This window comes from Urocitellus parryii, chromosome 2 (assembly GCF_045843805.1).
Source record: "Urocitellus parryii isolate mUroPar1 chromosome 2, mUroPar1.hap1, whole genome shotgun sequence".
Taxonomy (NCBI): domain Eukaryota; kingdom Metazoa; phylum Chordata; class Mammalia; order Rodentia; family Sciuridae; genus Urocitellus; species Urocitellus parryii.
Genome location: NC_135532.1, coordinates 198,648,059 through 198,668,617, shown reverse-complemented (window position 1 = coordinate 198,668,617; position 20,559 = coordinate 198,648,059).

Below are 20,559 nucleotides of genomic sequence, written 5' to 3'. Positions count from 1 at the left end.
ATCTGTGTATTGTTGTAAAGGATCTATCAATGAGTTGATGATATGCTATTTCCAAGAATATAAGTAAATTTTTTTGTAAGATTAGTCATTTAACTATTATTAGATAGACTTTGAGTTATGGCTAGAATTTCATGGTATATTCAGGGCAACCTGTATATAAAATAGAATAAGCACACTATAAACCCACACATCTCTATATAAATGCCATAGACACATTGAATATATAGCACTGCCATAGCCAGACCTATCAAGTTTATACAAATATATAAAATAGCAATAAAGATATAGTAAAATATTAATAATTCCTATTAATATCATTAATATCATTATACATTAATTAAACTATACTTATTAATAACATCAATGTGTCATATTAATATTATTGCTGTTTTATGATATTAATATTATTAATATGCCATGTTTGCATTACCAATGTATTACTGTGATATTAATCTTTATTATTAATATGAATTTATTGTTATTTGTTAATGCTCTTAACTGAAACATGTGGGTTCTTGAAAGCTGTTACTGGTATATTCTTGCCTTTTCTGATTCTCATTCACTTAGTTGTGATTTAATTGACACTCACATGAGCTCTCTGTCTAGGTAGTGAATCAATTGATCAATAAAACATGATTGAGTCCCTCAAAAAACTTATAGTGAAGAGTAAAAATATCAAGCAATTAATTGTATTAGATTGAACTGCATGAGATTATCATTATCTAACTGGTTTTTACCTAGAAAATGTCATTTTTTATGATTCAATTTGATCAGAGCCCAGATAAAATAATCATCACAATAGATACAAACAACTACAAAGCACAAAGAAGAAACAATTAATTGAGCCTAATGTGAAAGGTGCACCAAGAAAGTGGAACTTGAACAATAACTTCTTCTTCTTTTTTTAATTATCAAAGTTCTTTGGAAGCTCTACTATCTTATCATCTTGTTAGGTTTTCCCCATCTCTACTGAAAGCCAGCCCATGCTCTGGCTTTCAGTGCAGAGTCTGTTCTATGAATGCTCCAGTGATACTGGAGGCAAGAAAGTCCTGTGCTCTCCTGGTCTGTGGGCTGACAATGACAGTGAATACTGACCATCAACATGGCACCTCATCCACAGGTTCCCTGGCACAGTGTCAGTGGCTTACCCTGTCACTGTTCAGATAAATGATAAAACATAGAAGAAGGATGTTGGTAATGTTCAGTAACTAGCCTTCTGGGAAGGAAGATGAAAGGGAGCTTCCTGTGGAGTTTATGACAATATTGAAGACCAATTTCCAGCTACCAGCCTAATTGGCACAGGATGCAGAATAGGGAAGAGGTGCACATTCAGTTCTTGAGAACAGAGCCAGTGTGAGCTGATGCCAGCATATTAGAAGTGTGTAAGAATTTTCTTCAAAATAGTGACCACTCTGAACCCAGTTTGAGAGTGGTATGCTCCAATGTACTGCTTTGTTACATCTGTCCTATATGCCCTGTCAGATTTTTGACATTTCCAAGATCTATCTGGCTACTTGTGTGCAGACCACTCCAAAACTAGTTTTAACAATGGTGGAAAACCATTTTACTTATTTTTAACATGCAACAGTTTATACTATCCTACCCCACTCTCCCAAACCCCCATTTTTGGTTATGAATGTTTTTGTATTTGCAATAAATATAGATTTTATTCCAAGTTTCCATAACTATTTGGATTCCAAGTCTTTGCCCCATTCTAAAAAGTAATTATGACATCTTCAAAAAGTCTAAAATTCTGCTCCTTTTGTGTACAATGAATTGAAGAGCTTTCTACTGTCATGTGTAACTGATTACAACTAATAAAAAAAAGAAAAGAAAATGCATTTTAAAAGTTTATAGCTTTTCTTCTGAAAATTAAAGAAATCGGGTTCCTGGGGAAATATTTCTGGGTCTTTAGTTGAACAAAAGACATCTATAGTAATTTAAATGAAAATTTATTTGTAATTCAGGTCTCCTAGATATTTATTTTCTAGGCTGCAAAGTTGAGCCATAGTGAAAAGAAATAAATATTAACTATGATCTAGTTGCATAAATTGCCAACTAGATCTTAGTTAATATATTAAGATCTATTCAGACCACTTATCAGTTGAACTGGTACTTTTTATCTAGCTGCAAATCAGATCTGCTATTTATCCAGATCTCATTGAGTAAACAGAATTTGAATAAGGAGATTTTTCCAACTGAGCAAAGTACTTTATCCTTCAGTTATCTTTTGCTGGTGACTTAGCTTATGGGAAGGGAATTTGTTCCATCATATCAGACTTCTTCAGGCCTTCACTGCCTTTTTCTTCTTTTATTTTGACTTTGTGATATTCAGATTCTTTCTGGTCCCCATCAATGCAAAGGTGTGTGTGTATGTGTGTGTGTGTGTGTGTGTGTGTGTGTGTGTTTCTGTACAAAAGATCACATACTTATATTAAATCTCTTAGGCATGCCCTTGTTTTAGATCCTATCCAGACTTCCAGGCAGAGTAATCTACAAAGTGTAGCTTTCTTTTTCTTTTTCTTTTTTTCTGCCATCTGCTCCATCTGCAAATGTTTAAATACCCTTTTAGTTTTCTTTTGAAAATCACACATCCACTGAAACAATGCACAACATTTTATAACCCCGAACCATTGATGCCTTTTAAAGACCAAACTCTGCAAGGTTGTATTGATCACTCAGTGCTTGTATTGTTCATTTTCTATAACTTTGTAGCTATGGCTGACATCCCTCCCTTTGTTTCCACTCTGTTTTATGTTGCATTCTGTGTTTAAAGATGTGCTGAGTTCTGCCATTGGTTTTCCTGTGTACCCCTGTGGGTGTTGCTGCTAAACTAACACCTCTATTAAGAGACAGAGCTTGGTAAATGCAAGTACTGGCCTCATGTCCCTTTGGGAAAATCACATTTGGGGAAAATAAAAGAAGGCTAGAGAAAGGAACATGGACCTTCTGGCACTGACAAGTTCTAGGATTGGTTATAAATGCTTTTAACAAAGAAGCCATTCTTAAGAAATGATGCAGTAATTTTACTTTTATGCCTTATGAACTCTTCCATTTAAAAAACATTCTCTCAAATTGTTTTCTTGGCTTTGAATTTTTACCTGTGACTATTTGACTGTTCATTACTATTTAACCTTATTTTATATTATCAAAATTTACTACCCACAGTCCACCTCTCAGAGATTTATATTATTTCTTTTTTCTTTTCTTCACCTTTACACTTTGATTACAGACTTCTTCTGCCTAAAATTCACATACATAGCTAGATGAAAAACTGTCTAGAGATTATCAAGATATATATATATATATATATATATATATATATATATACACACATATACATATATTTGTTGGGGGAAAATATTTAATTGTGTATCCATCTCTTTTCCTTTCTAATCCCAGGAACACTCTCTGAAGACACTGTTGTTTTGATAATGTGAAGATATATAGTGTGTCATTCAGTTAGATTCTCATTTCTGCCTAGTATCTACATTGAAATGCTTCCTGCAATCCATTCTTCACCATATTCTTCAATTAAGTGTTGCCTTTGCAAAATGCGATGTTGTGAAGCTTTGAATTTATGTTTATGGCTCTTATAATACTTCAAAAAAATTTTCTCCTAAGGAGGACTTTATAAATAAGTTTCTTTTTCCTTAAAGGCCAATTGTATCCCTACCCAATCTCACATTCATAGACTACCATATAAAAAACATTATCTTTTCATAATCATTCATTCACTCAATAACTATTGCTGTACTGGAAAATATACATTTTAAAGAATATCAAGTCATAATTCCTCTCAATTATTATACACAGGAAATTACTATGTAATATTGTAAAGACTGTGTTAAAAATTGCTAATGGGACCCATAAGAAAGATACCTAGAGGCCAGGTGCCAAAGCATGTGATATGATTGAATGAATGGTATATTTAGGTCTTCTAAAGCAACAAAGAATGAAAAATGCCTGCTGTTTGCAAAAGAAATGTTATTGAAAAGGGATAAACCTTATTAATATGCTGATGCTTGAAAAGTTATTTAGGATTGAAATATTTTTCGAATAGATGAATTAAATCTATTATTTTAATTGTTCCATTTAGTTTAAGAGTATAATCAAACATAATTTTGTCCCTTGCCTCATCCTGAGTATGCTACAAGCATTTAATTCGACAATATATTGGTATGTTAGTAGCTTTTCAAAGTTTAGTACATAAAAAATGTTACACTTGGATGTGTATTTTGACTCTGGATAAAAAGAGTCAAAAGCAATCTAATTTGATTATTAGCATTATGCTTTAGCTTATTGGATGCCACTTGATCAGAAGAGAGGAATTAAGTTGATTTGACAGCCCTCCAATTTTGCTTTTACTGTTATTGATTCATTGGATTCAGGCTTTTCTGTTCAAAGCTTGCTCTTGAAAAAGGAAATGATGGGCATATGTAGCCTAATCACATTTCATTGTCCATTTTCTCTGTGTAATGATAAATTTCACTACCCAGATCAATTTTGGCCCAATTTCCTCTAATAGAATGCAACCTAAAGAAGACTGTTGGATTAAATGCAGTTTCTTTTATAGACTGTATTAAAAGGAGAAAACCAACTGGATGCACTTTGCTTTATAATTTTAGTTTAGATTTTATTTGAGGTATACTACTAATATAGTCAGTGCTTGAAGTTGTGTATGGGGTCTAGGGACAAAGAGTCATCTTCGAGATTAAAGAAGTGGTTCAGACCACTTTGTATTTAGAATTTGAAGGGATATTAGACAATATTCAATTAAGTCTCTTAATTTCTCAGACAAAATCAGGTTCAGTGTCCTGTGAAACAGAGTAGAAAATGCAAATTGTTCTGCACCATTTTCTATATATTTTGACACTTTATCATACAAGGTGCCTTCCCCTGAAAGTTGAATTAGCAAATGAATGCTGTATTTTTTCCAGAATTTATGGCCATGAATTATAATGTTATATGCATTTAAATGGAACTTACATTTAGCTTTTTAATGTTTATATTTTCACTTCTTTATCCTTCTTGATTAACAAATTTGAAACCTAATTGCTTGCCACAATGCAGAGTGAATTGTTTCAGAAGGTTAATGTTGTGAATGTTTCCAGAGCCAATTATATTTGTAGGATTTAAAAATTGTGATGAACTGGACCTAGATTGATGTATGGAATTAAAATCTTTCTAACCTATGTATCAAGAGAATTGATTAAGTATTGAAGAGTTAATGCTGGAAAATTATTTTCATTTAATGCACATTATTTGGTGCCATGGAAACAGGGAGGAGGGATCAATTGAGGGTCATATAGAATAAAAATGCATTCATTCAGATGTTATTTGTTTAGTTTTGGCATGAGTGTGTGTCTGTGTGTGTGTGTGTGTGTGTGTGTGTGTGTGAGAGAGAGAGAGAGAGAGAGAGAGAGAGAGAGAAATAGAACTAATTAATTTAGATTTTTTTTCAAATCTGAACTGACATATGATATGTTGTGATGAAGGTCAAATCAAAGTTGTGTTAAAAACACAATATATGTTAAATAAAAATGACAATAGGGAGATGAATCTAATCTTATGAGCTAAATGGTAAATACTAAATTAAGGGAGAAAGAGGAAGGAGAAAGGAAAAAATTGGGGGAAGAATAAGAAAAAGCATACTCTAAGAAATGCTGGAATAGAGAAAGTGAGATATATATATATATATATATATATATATATATATAAATTCACATAACTGGTTCTAATTTTTTTAGTTTAATTTACTATAAACTAAAAAAAATCATACGTACATTATACTTATTAGTGGTATACCATATGATGTTTTGATATAGGTACATATTATAATGTTTAGATTGGTTAAGCATCTATTTCTTTCTGGTGAAAACATTTGAAATTCCTCCTTCCACCTTTACAATATTTATACTATATTGTTATCTACAGCCACCCTACTGTGTAATAACAACCAGAATTTATTCCTACATACCTGTAGTTTAGAACCCATTGATCAACCTTTTCCTATCCTTTTCTTTTTTCTACTATCCCTGGCCTTTGGTAATCACTATTATACTTTCAACTTGTATGAAATCCACTTTGTTTAGATGCAATGCAATGCTTATTTTTGCATGCTTGGTTTATTCATTTAACATAATGATTTTCAGTTCAATCCACGTTGTTGCAAATGACAAAATTCTATTCATCTTATGAATGAATACTATTCCATTGTGCATGTGTAACACATTTTATTTATCCACTTATCAACTGGTGTACATTTCCATTGTTTACTGTTCTTACCTATTGTGGAGAGTGTTGCAATAAACATGAAATGTATACTATGTTCATGGATTGGGAGAATCAGTATTGTTAAATGTCTGAACTACCTAAAATGATGTATATTTTCAATTTATTCTCTACCAAAATGTCAATGACATTCTTTATAGAACTAGAAAAATTTCCCCTAAAATTACTATGAAACTGAAAAAGAAAACAAAATGAAAAATCTCTAATAACCAAAGCTATCTTGAGCAAAAGGAACAATCCAGGGAGTGCCAAATCAGGAACTACCTAATTTCAAGGCATACTAAAAAACTATAATATTGAATGTATACAGTATGGGCATAAAAACAAGTCACATAGACATGTGGAGTATAGCAGATGGCCTAGAAGTAATCCCACTTATCTTAGCTATCTGACTTTCAACAAAGATGCAAAGAACATACATTGGAGAAAATACAGCCATTTCAATAGATAGTGCTGGGAAAATTGGTATCCATTTGAAGAGGAATGAACTAGACCACAATATCTTATCATTTGCAAAAGTCAACTCAAAATATATTAAAGAATTAAATGTAATTCTTTAATCATATGAAATGATGACTACTAGGGAAAAAAAAAACAAATAACATAGGAGAAAAGCTTTGGGATTTGGGAGTAGGCAGGAATTATTTGGGGAAGACCTCAAAAGCACAAGGAACAAAGTCAAAAGAGAAAAATGGATGTATAACAAATCAAAAATCTTCTGCACAACAAAGAAAACAATCAACAAAGGGAAGAGAAAAGCTTTAAAATACGTAAAAATATTTGTGATCTATGCATCTGGCAAGTTTGTATATATCCAGAGAATATATACAAAAACTCAAAACAATAACAACAAATATATATATAGTCATTTAAATATGTGTAATACATTTAAGTATATGTTTCTTAAAAGAAGATATTCTAAAGGAAAAATGGGTACATGAAGAAATGCTCAATTCACTAATCATCAGGAAAATGCAAGTCCAATCTACAATAGGATACCTTCTCACCCTAGTGAAAATGGCTATAAACAAAGGAATAAAGATAACAAGTGCTGGTGAGGATGTGGAGAAAATGGAATTCTCACAAAAAGTGTTAGTGTAACTGTAAATTAGTATATCCATTACTAATAACGGTATGAACATTCTTTAAAATATTAAGAATAGAACTATCATATGATGCAGAAATCTCATTGCTGATTATCTATACAACAGAAATGAAATCAATGTGTGCAATGGTCATCTCAATGCCTGTTTTTTTTTTTTTTTTTTACTGGATTTTGGCCCTTTGAACCCTGAGCCTCAGAATATAACTGCTGTTGAAATGACAATTCTTTAGGGCTCTTCATCTGCTCTCTTTAATTCTAAACCTTAATATTATTCCAGAATGGATAGTTAGTCTCTCACAGACTTAATACAGCATGAAGATATTGACAGTTGTATGAAAATCAGCCAAAGGGTCCAGTCTAGTCAGAAATTTTCCTCAATTCTTTCTAACTCCAATATAATGTATAATAGATCACTAGTAGTTTTTGTGTTGACATTTTTTATAGTATCTACCAAATCAATTTCAAATGGAACCTAATAGAGGCAGTCTTCACTCTCTGTGATAGTATAGATTTAGAGAAATGATTGCAAAACCTGAAATTATGCAAAGATTACTTAATGCCAATGGAGGAAATTATGATTATTCTAAGCCCTTTAAAGACTTTGGCCAAAACATTAATAATTTTTATACTATGTGTTATAAATGACAAGGGATATTTTAAAAAAGTAAAAACTAATATTTGTTTAGAATGCTCACTGAAAACATCAGAATCATTGAAAATTAGGGTGTTTAATTTCCTCATTAAAACTCTCACTCTCATCAGGAGTGGACAGATATCCCTTGATTTCCCCTCTCTTTAAAGGTTATGATATTGTGTGAGCATCTTGTCTATGCTCTCGTAAATTGTCGTACTTTTTTTTCTGAGTTTGCTTCAACTGCCAGCAGCTTATTCTTTGCACATTCAATGTAATAAATTGCTTCTGAGTTCCAATAATGTTAAATTTGATAGAACCACTCCCTCTGGGACTTCATTGTTTTCAACAAGCCACTTTCCTCATCACGTCAACTAGCTCATGACCAAGTTCTCTGGCTGTGCATCCAGAGTCTCAACATGTGGCAGTGATGGCATGCACACAGCCAGTGCTTCTGAATCTCCATCTATGTGTACTCTGAAGTTTACTTCCTGAGCCATCCATTTTTCTTTTCCTAACTACACTTTGACTTTTGTTGACCAGTTTTCTCTATTGTCCATTTCTATAAAATGCCAGGTGGGTTTCTCAAGGGAAGATAAGGAGTCAACACATCTACTAGCTCAGTGTGTGAACTGAATAACAGATGTACTGTGACCAATCACAGCCAGATTTTAGGAAAACTGATACAATTGTCATTGATTATGATGTACATCTATTATTTCCATAGTGAACTTGGAGGTGAAGAGTAAGCAGCAGTAAAGTTTCACTTTATGAATTTACTTGTGGCTAATATATTGTGATAATGGATTTCAACTGCACGGGTAAGTAAAATGTGTATTAATCAGGGTTCACTAGAAAAACAGAACCAATACAATAGGTATGTAAAGAGATTTACTATAGGGAATGGCTCGTGTGGTTGTGGAGGACAAGAAATCCCGTGATCCACCATATGCAAGCTAGAAAACCAGAAAAGTCAACAACATAATTAAGCCTGAGATTGAAGTACCAAGAATTAGAAGGTTTAATATGTGAGTGCAGGAGAAGATGGGTGTCCCAGTTCAAACAGAAAGAAAGATAATTTGTCCTTTCTCTGACTTTTTATGTTATTGGATTCAACAATGGATTTGATAAAAGCCTACTCACATTGGTGAGGGTGAATCTTTTGTACTCAGTCTCTTGATTCAAATGCTAATCATTTCTAGATATGTACTCACACACAAAACCAGAAATAATGTTGTATCAATATCTGCCCATCCTTTAGCAGAGTCAAATTGGTACATAAAATTAACCATTGTGCCATCGAAATCTAGGCATGTAAACCCAAAACAGGGACTGCCTATATATACAACAGCACTTAGAAATATGAGACACATAATGCTAGTAAAACAATTTATTTTGTTATTAGAGGCATAAAATATAGCATTTTTATGCACCAATAATATGAACTACTATGTGAAAATTTGTTGAAGTACAGAAACATTTCTTTTGTTGTTAGTGTTAATTGAGAAACTACATATGAAGCTTCAATCAACAATAAATCTACAGGGCAGATCATGAATGCAACTCTTTTATCAATCCAGAAATTTTATAGCTTGAAAGGATATATATAATATATATGAAATATTATACATATATATAATATTTCATAATATGAATTTTAGCTGAAATACTATGAAACATTATAGCTGAGTATGCCTTCTTCTTGGGGGGAAGTCTGAATATTTCCCCTTGGTCAAAAACTAGTTCTGTTCATAACTCTATCACATAATTTGACATTCTGAACTTAATCTTCCCAAGTCTTGATGGCAATTACTGAAAAAAGTTCAATTATCTTTTCACAAATAAAAATAATTTGTTTCCACTGGGTAAAATGAAACACTGAATTGAAATATTTGAAAAATGCTGTTTAACTTAGTCCTCTACAGATATAGGATATTTTGTTGTAAAACTTTCAGTCTAAAAAAAACTCTCAGTCAGGGATTATAGCTCAGCAGTAGAGTGTTTGCCTAGCTCCTGTGAGGCCCTAAATTCCATCTTCAACAACACAAAAAAATAAATTAAATAAAGGTTTTATGTCCAACTACAACTAAAAAATAATATTAAAAAACCTCTAAATCAATAGATTTCAATGTTTAAAATACAGTTTTTGTAAAAACATAATTGCATATGAATATGAACAAAACTACATAATTGGCATAAAATCAAGCTTTCTGAAAAATTCTAATAAGGTTTAAGATTTCACTTATGGGCAAGATATACTCATAGAAATTCCACTAAAAATTATTTTGTTCAATGTCATGAATAGTTTAATTTAAAAAATCTGATGGTAGTTTTTGCAATATCTAATGATGGGTAGTGATTCAAAGTCAAATCTGCTACATAAATGTGAATATATAGGACTTCTGGTATTTTTTAAATTTTCTGTTAATCTCCCATATAAAAGTAGATCTTGTGAGGCTATTGTGATTCTTCAGTTTCTCTGGTGTCAGTCCTAATTCTTTTAGTTAAATATCCTTGGGTTATAGGAAGGTAAATTCACTAAGGCTAGCCCAACTACAGATGTAATAGTACAATTGTTATTTAAAGGATAATAAAGGTATGCTAGAATCTAATATAAATTCAGTGAAATTAAGCTTGTAGGAACTTGAATTTGGCAAGTTTTTTGTATCCTTCATACTTCATGTTTGGTGTAAAGTAAATCAACTTAAACTCTCTTTGCTTCTTTTTCTTTTCTTTTTCAATTAAATTTAAATTCCATGTTTTTGAGATGGGTTCTCATTATATTGCCTAGAATGGTCTTGAATTCTTGAGCTCAAGAAATTCTCTTGCCTCAGTTGCCCAAGTACCAGGAACTACAGCTAAATGCCACTACACTCTTAATATACAGGTTCTCTAAGGAGATGATTTATTGGAACAGAGTAGGTTTAAGAAAATGTGCCATATATCACCGTGTCTTCATTTCCTTGCCCTCTACACTTGGTCCTAGTCATCAGGAACCTATTCCAGAAGGAGCTCTGCACTCTGATGTATGTTATTTATCTCTTTCTTTCTTTTCTTTCCCCTTCTTTTAAACACAGGCATTTAAACAATAAGTCTTTTTAAAAATATTTTTTTATTTATTTGTTCAAATCAATTACACATGACAGCAGAATGCTCTTAGATTCATTGTATAGAGATAGAGAAAAATTTTTCACTTCTCTGGTTATACAGGAAGTAGTAGTTGGTACATAAAATTAACCATTGTGCCATCCAAATCTAGGCATGTAAACCCATGATACCATTTGTGCAATCATACATGTACCTAGGGTAATGATGTCTATCTCATTCCACTGTCTTTCCTAACCACATGCCCAATCCTCTCCTGTCTCCTCCCTCCCCTTTGCCCAATCCAAAGTTCCTCCACTCATTCCACAACCCTCCCCCATTATAGATTAGCACCCACTTATCAGAGAAAACATTTGGCATTTGTTTTTTGGGGGATTGGCTTACTTTGCATAGCATGTAAACTCCATTCATTTACCTGCAAATACCATGATTTTATTCTCTTTTATTGCTGAGTAATATTCCATTGTGCATATATACCATAGTTTCTTTGTCTATTCATCTATTGTAGGACATCTAGGTTGGCCCATAGTTTCGCTATGGTGAATTGTGCTGCTATAAACACCGATATGGCTATAGTATGCTGTTTTTAAGTCCCTTAAGTATAGACCAAGAAGTGGGATAGCTAGGTCAAAAGGTTGTTCCATTCCAAGTTTTTGAAGGAATGTCCATACAACTTTCCAGATTGGTTGCACCAATTTTCAGTCTCACCAGCAATGTATGAGTGTGCCTTTTTCCACACATCCTCACTAACACTTATTGTTTCTTGTTTTCTTTTTTAAAATATTTATTTATTAGTTTTTAGGTGGACACAATATCTATATCTTATTTTTATGTGGTGCTGAGAATCAAACCCAGTGCATCACGCATGCTAGGCAAGCTCTATACCACTTGAGCCACATCCCCAGCCCCTCTTATATTCTTGATAACTGCCATTATGACTGGAGTGAGATGAAATCTTAGAGTTGTTTTGATTTGCATTTCTCTAATTACTAGAGATGTTGAAATTTTTTTCATGGATTTGTTGATCAATTGTATATCTTCCTCTGAGAAGTGTTTGTTCAGTTCTAAGTTTTTGAGTTCTTTATATATCCTAGAGATTAGAGCTTTATCTGAGGTGCATGTGGTAAAAATTTGCTCCCATACTATATAGGCTCTTACTGTACATCACTGATTATTCCTTTTGTTGGGAGGAAGCTTTTTAGTTGGAATCCATCCCATTTATTGATTCTTGATTTTAATTCTTGCACTTTAGGTGTCTTATTAAGAAAATGGAGGCCTAATCAGACATGATGAAGATTTGGGCCTACCTTTTCCTTCTATTAGGCACAGGGTCTCTAGTCTAATTCCTACATCCTTGAACAACTTTGAGTTGAGTGTTGTGCATGGTGAGAGATAGGGGTTTAATTTCTTTTTTCTACATACAAATTTTCAGTTTTTCCAGTACCATTTGTTAAAGAGAATATTTTTTATCTAATGTTTGTTTTGGGTGCCTTTGTGTAGTATGAGATAACTGTATTTACGTGGGTTTGTCTCTGTGTCTTCTATTTTGTACCATTGATATATTTGTCTATTTTGGTGCCAATACCATGCCTTTTTTATTATTATTATGGCTCTGTAGTATAGTTGAAGTTCTGCTATTGTGATGCCTCTTGCTTCACTCTTCTTGCTAAGGATTGCTTTGGCTATTCTGGGTCTCTTATTTTTCAAAATGAATTTCAGAATGGCTTTTTTTCTATTTCTATGAAGTATGAAGAACTCAAACTGTCACTATTTGCTGAAGACAGAATTCTATTCTTAGAAGATCAAAAATTCCACCAGAAAACTTCTAGATTTAATAAATGAATTCAGCAAAGTAGCAGGTTATAAAATCTATACCCATAAATCAAATGCATTTTTATACATCAGTGATGAATCCTCTGAGAAAGAAATTAGGAAAATCACCCCATTCACAATAGCCTCAAAAAAAAAAAAAAAACTTGGTAATCAATTTAACAAAAGAGGTAAAAGACCTCTACAAACGAGCTGGGGTTGTGGCTCAGCAGTAGAGCACACGCCTAGCATGTGTGAGGCACTGAGTTTGATCCTCAGCACCACATAAAAATAAATAATTTTTTTTTAAAAAAAAGACCTGTACAAGGAAAACTACAGAACACTAAAGAAATAAATAGAAGAAGACCTCAGAAGATGAAAAGATCTCCCATGCTCTTGGATAGGCAGAATTAATATTGTCAAAATGGCCATACTACCAAAAGCACTATACAGATTCAATGTGATACTAATTAAAGTCCCAATGTCACTGAGTCCTTTTTTATATTTTGTTTAGAAGCAGGATCTTACTAAGTTGCTTAGTGCCATCCTAAGGTGCTAAGTCTAGCTTTGAACTCGCAATCCTCCTGTTTCTGAACCTCTGGGATTACCAGCATGTGCAATTGTGTTCATCTTGTGTGTACTCTTGAAAGCCAGACTGTTGATGAGATACTGAGGGATCTTGTAGAATCTCTTTATGTGACCAGTTATGTCAGGCCTGCATACTTATCCTTCAGACAAGGTGCCAAGAATGAAGGTCATATCTAAACAGACATTTCTAAAAGACTCAAGTTCAGCAAAATCCCTTTAACTTGGCATAAAGTTTACCATAGGGATGCCTTTTTTTTTTTCCTTGCATCAAAGAAGAGGCATGATCTCATTTTTAGGTAAGTTAATTAATCCTCTAACCCAGCGCCTATGAACTTTTTCTGTATAAAGCTAAATAGTAAATATTGTAGATTTTGCAAATCATATGGTCTCTATGGCAACTGTTCAACTCTGCCCTTTCAGTGCAAAAACAACCACAAACAATGTGAAAATGACTAAAACTTTTGATATAAAAATAGACAGTAGACTTTATTTAGCCCATAGGTGTAATTTGCCAATTCTTGTTGTAACTCATTACTTCTGTGTATGTTCCACTATTATTTCTGTGATTAAATCCTTTATAATTCTTCATATTTGAAAAGGAAATACCCCAAATGCCTGTAATATAATAGCTATTTAACTTTTCATGAACTCCAGTAGTTTATGATTACATTTATCACTAAAAAGATTTCAAAAGAACAAAAATAGTACACTCAGTGAGGCATAAGTAGAGGGACACATGTGTTTTAAAATCACTTTATTCTGTGCAGAGAGTTTATATTTAAGAAAGAAAGAGGCATGAGCAATATGAATGATACAGCAGTGTCTAGGGAGAAATGAAAAAGGCCACTGCACTTTGCAGTTAGGGGGCTTATGATGACCTTCAAGAAATCAGTTTCGATAGGATCACTGAGGCAGAAACTAAAATGTAAAATATTTAAGCCTGATAATAATGAGCTATGCAGGACCATATATGAAACACAGGTTATTATAAAATGGATTCATCCCAAATATTGACTGAAACACACTTCTAGAATAATCTTAATTCAGTAAAATAAATGTATTCCTGAAATAGGTTTGCTTGTAGCATTTTATTTTTCTGTGTTCATACAGATATCGATTAAATTTCCTATGCCACATTTGAATTTAAAGTTGTGACCTGTGATCTCAAATTGACTTCCTGACAGTAATGATTAGGATGGTGGGTGAGCAGCACAAATTTACTTCTAATCTCTATGTAGTAAAGTCAATGATTCTTTTTCCCAAAGACAGAATCTGTTTATGAAAACAGACTTTCATTGACATACTGCTTTTAGCCACTTCATTTTCTTGTCACAAATATAAATGTATGTTAAACTTTTGTAATTTTCCATAAAAGAAAGCAACAACGGTATTCACGTTTAGTTATTCAGATTGAATTATTTTGCAATATGTGGCATTTAACCTGGAGTATTATGAAAACCAACCCCAAAACAATACAAAATGGTTACAAACTTGTACTTCTCCTCTGCACAACATAAATAAATAAATAAATAAAAATTTTATTTAGAATATGGAACTATAAGCAATAGAAAGAAACATTGCAATATTTGTCATACTTTTATCATGTTTACAATTATTTTGTTCTGGTGAATTGTTTGAATTTTAAAAGTATTTTTAGTACTATTGAAGACAATTTATTTACTTTGCTTAAAAGGGATAAACTTCTTATTTCTGCAACCCAAAATTCAAAAGTAAGATATAATTCTACTTTGATTCTTGGAATAGCACAAGATTTATTATTTCTTTGTCTCTTCCTGATCATCATGACAGCTTCTTAACCTACCATTTTAGCTCAATACTATACAATGTCACCTGGTTGATGGATTCCTCTTCTCTGAGTTTTATAAAAAATTTTAATATAAATTCAAGATAAACTTCACTTATAAACAAATTTAATATAAATTCAATATAAACTTTGCTTTTATGTGGTAAAAGAAATGGTAGGCTATAAAGATATATGATGGCAATTTACTCTGATTTGGGAGCATTATATACTATTTCCATGGAATCAAATTATGCTAGAGGATATGTTCTTTGCATCCTTCTATTCTTCGGTGATTTATTATTTCCAATGTATAGGAAATGTGCAAAACTTGTGGCTCAAAAACGAATAAATGATGGCTTCTATTATCTCATAACTCATATTTAAAGGGTAAAAATATTAAAAAAACAGAAAAGCAATGTGATAAATTCATTTCTAGAAATATGGGTAGGTGCTTTGAGAGGATAGAGGAATGGGACAAAATATCTATAACATATATTTATATCACCCTGAAAGCAAATATGAGTTATCTGAATCAAAAAGGGACTATTTTTCAAGATCCTATTCTACCACACGAGGCAAAAGAACAAGACCTAATTGGTGATGACTTTTGACAATGGAATTAAAAAACCAAAACACACACACACAAACACACACACACACACACACATACCTTGAAACTATGAATTTTAAATTTTATGTGGGAATGACTATATGGATAGCATCTTCCCCTCTGAAGGAAGAAAAACTTGCTTCTTGAGCATTTTAAATTTTTGAAATGTAACATAAACAAGAATTTTTAATGCAAAGTGGATGGCAGATGTTCCTCTACGTATCTCTGAAGATGTTATCCATCCTATCATTCTCTAACTTTCAAGGATATCCTTTACCCTGGTTTCTCATTTTCTCTGCCTAGAATACTCTGAGCATAAAGAAACATGAAAATATATTCTCTATACTTACACACAAGTGAGGAAATATTTTCTTATAGAGATGACATTTGAGCCTACACTGCTGGATAGGTGTCAATTTATTACACAAAAGGGAAGAATCATTCCTGGCAGAGGGAGCAGAAGCATAAAGATTTAAAGCCAAGAAAGATTATGGTAGAACTCATGCCAAATGATTACTAATTATTATTTTTCTTAGAATCCCTGGTAGTTTTCCAGTTGTATCTCATTGGCCAGGAATGGGGCATATACCAGCACTCACCTGTGAGTGAAGCTGGGAAGGCAAGTATTTAACTGGACACATTACTGTGCTAACTTAATGATTACGACAAGACAAAGAAGTGCTGAGTGGATGTTGGGTAGCAACTTCAGTGGTTTCCAGAGGAGATTAAGGAGGAAAGAGTCCAGGAATGTTATATGCTATAGTGGCATCCACTCTGGGTTTTCCGAAGACAGAGTAAGTAGTTTTCAAATTTATTAGTTAAACTAATATATGTTTTTGAAAATAATCATATTATTAACTAGTAACATCATCTCTGTGCTGAAAGGCCTACTGTTTGAAATAACATAGTAATAAGCAAAGACCCACACTATCTACTGCAATAGAGGACTACCTTTTATTTAGCTAATACACATAACCAGACCAAAAATATTCCTTCCTTCTGCCAAAGCTCTGTTGAGGACATGATATAGCAAAGTTGAGACATAGGGCTTGTGTTGTAGATTACAACATAATTTTGGAGGCAGTAAAGAAGAGAGAGGCAGAGACCCAGAGAGAGATCTATTAAGAAAATTGACTGTGGCTTGCCTCTCTTCCCAACACTTTTACTGTTCCTATTATTAGAAGAATCGTGGACTCTACTAAGAAGGAATAAATACCTGGATTAAACCAGTAGTAATATTTTTGCCAATTGCCAAATTAATTCATACTAGATCTACTGAAAAGTACCTCTTGGATTTTTTTTTTTTTATCAGAATGCCTTGAGTGACAATAAGGAAGAAAACAGCAGGCTGAAGCATAACTAGTCATGGCAGGGGATTGACACTCTTCTTATGCCCTTGGTTTGGTGAACAAAGAACTGATGGTGGGAAATGATGAAATATTGAGGGATAAATATTTTTTTTTCAAAATGGGACCAACTTGATCCTGTTTATAAACTCTTAAGAACTTAGAGAAATATGTTAAAAATCTAATAGAGAAATTATACTTAAAAAGAGAGGAGAGCTGAGTTTATGCCCAGTCAGTGTGATATAATAAATAGAGAAACCAGGCCAAATAAGGTATTTTACTAGATGCTAGTACTTTTAGTTCATTTAGCTGCAGTTTATCAAAAATATTTTACTCTTTGTTTTCTGACATTGGACATTCAAAATGAAAAACATTTCAAAGGAATTATTGATTTTGTTGAAGGGTCCACGGAAAACTTCACGTTTATATCATTGCTTCTCCAAATTTGATCATGTTTACTTATTTCAGAATTATCTATAACTTAAAATTCATGCCTTTAGGTCAGACACTGTGGCACATGCCTGTAATGCCAGTGGCTCAGGAGGCTGAGGCAGAAGGATTGCAAGTTCAAAGCCAGCCTCAGCAACTTAGCAAGGCTCTAAGCAACTCAGGGAAACCATGTCTCTAAATAAAATACAAAAAAGGGCTAGGGATATGGCTCAGTGGTTAAGTGCCCCTGGGTTCAAATCCCAGTACAAAAAAAAAAAATATATATATATATATATATATATATATATATATATATATATATATATATCAGCCTTTAGGTGCATGAACATAGGAAAAGTTTCTTAGGTTTGTGTGTTGAAATAGAAATTAAAAAATAATGAGATACCATGTTTTACACAGTCATACTGAGCAGCTATTACATGATGGGCACTGTGCCTGGAAACCTGGCAAATGGACCACCCAGAACCCTGCATACCATACCAAGGTAGCCACAGGGTACATTTCTGTTTTTATGTTCTTCATGCTTAACCTCACTTGCCTGTTGTGAAACTACTCTGTCTAGAATCTTTTTTCTGCCTCACTCTTGGACATCTTAAAAACTCTTGCTGATTATTATTAAATTTAGCATAGAGGTCACCTCCTTCAGGTAATCATGATTCCTATCCAAGCAATGCCAAGAGCTTTCTCCTCTTTCTGACATTGTGCCTTGTACACATTCTATCACTAAAGTAATTATGTTGATGTAGTTTCTTATCCACATCAATATACATCCACATAATGGAAATTTCTAAAGAATAGTAACTTTGCTCTATGAACTTTATATAAATATACACACTTTTAGGAATAAAATAGATTGCTGATTGACTATATGAATAATTAAGAAAAACTGGTTCTGTAATATATTCTGATCAATCGAGTGGGTTTTTTTAATTGCTATACAATATAATAGTAAGTATATATCTCAATTAAGTTTTTGTCCTTATAACATTAGGAACATACCTTCAAATATAATATGCAACAAAATGAACCAGTTTATCATATATTTACCATGTCCTTTTGATACTTTTGGTAAAGAACTCCAATAATATCAAAGTTAAGTAGAAGTAGGGTATAATTCTATTGTTCAAAAATACACAGGCTACTGAAGGAGAAGTAAATTGCAATGTAAGACAAAAAAAGAGTAGCAAAGAAATGGAGAAAATGCATTTGGAAGAAGAAAAGCCAAAGGGGCAAAATTATAGCAATTCTCAAAGAAAAAAAGAGCGCAACTATGTTGGTCCCAACCTGACTTCATTTCCAGATTTAAATTCTTGACCTATGTCCATATTCTTTCACAAAGCAAATAGACTAAAAGAAGCCTCACTTGAGCTAGATTGTTGGGTCACTGTGACTTCAAGATGCTGTCCTTCCAGCGCTCTCCTGGTAAAGATAGTCTATGTTCTTTCTTTTCTGCGCTTTTGTGACCGAGGACTTGAACCTATATTTAAGTAATGACATTAGGATTCTTTAAACACAAGTATAAATTTACAGAGATGGCTATATAATCTTTGTCTCCACAGAATTCTGTTTCTTTCTTTTCTTTCCTTTCTCCTTTCTTTTCTTACTCCTTTCTTTCTTTCTTATAATAATGTACACTATTTATTACATGTTTCAGTTCTTAAAGTAACTTCTTCACATTAAACATGTATCATGACAGATTACTTTTTAAAGTGATATTTGGAACTTCATCCACAGATACTTCCAAAATTACAATGCTTCTGATTCATAAGAAATATAAGCATAGGAAAGTCAAGTTAGCTGTAAGAAAGGTGGTGAGTAATTTGTCTTTTAAAAGAGACAATATTGTGTGTGTGTGTTTGTATGTGCACCCACGCGTGCACATTTGATTTGGAGTAACTTTTTTTTTAATGCCATCTGTAAACATTGTATGGAATGAGTGCTACATTTAACAATCCATTTAACAAGCTCTGGAAAAGTGTTTTATTGCAAGTAAAACTCAGGGAATTTTGACATTTTAATGAAGGATGTCTAAATCTTTATACTATTTTAAACTTGTTTATCTTAATGTTGCTTTGAATAATCAGATAATGATTCAATTTTGCTTCTTTGAATTAGGTCATTTTATTTTAGTTTTAATCTATGAATTCCCTGTGTACTTTTAAAAATATTTATTTTGTTGTTTTGAAATTTTATCTTGGTTTTTCAGTTATGTCTTCTTCCACTGATAATCTTCTCTGTTCAAATTAATATTTCCAAGAAACTCTTCTGGATGTGGTTTAACATCCAAATGAGCACCAAATGTGGTTTGGTTAAAAATGAATAATTCATTTTTTAAAACTTTTTTGACTAATTAATTCTCTGGAGATTAAGTACAGTAACTATTGCATATCATTATTTCGTAAGAATAAACTAGTAAGTGTTCATTGTGTTAAATTATTTGAATGAGAAAATTACTTCTTTTTCTTTTCTTTTTACTTCAATCTTTACTCAAAATAACTGCCTTCCTTTTTTAGGTAGTTGACTAGATGTAGAATAATTTCAATTCCATTGTAGGCCATAAATTAGGAAATATATATATATATATGCTCCACTTAATTTGATGAAATCAGGGTAGTTCTTCAGTGATAGGTTTAGAACTATATTTTTTAAAGTAAAACACCTTAGATTTCAGAAAAAAAATGGAAAACTGTACTTGAGAATCTACAGAAAGTGGCAGAGTTAATACATTCAGAACTACCATAGCCTGCTTAAAGGAATGAAGTCTGTTAATACTCAGTTTATTTTTGTTTGATTTTGTAACGTGAAAGAATGACCTTC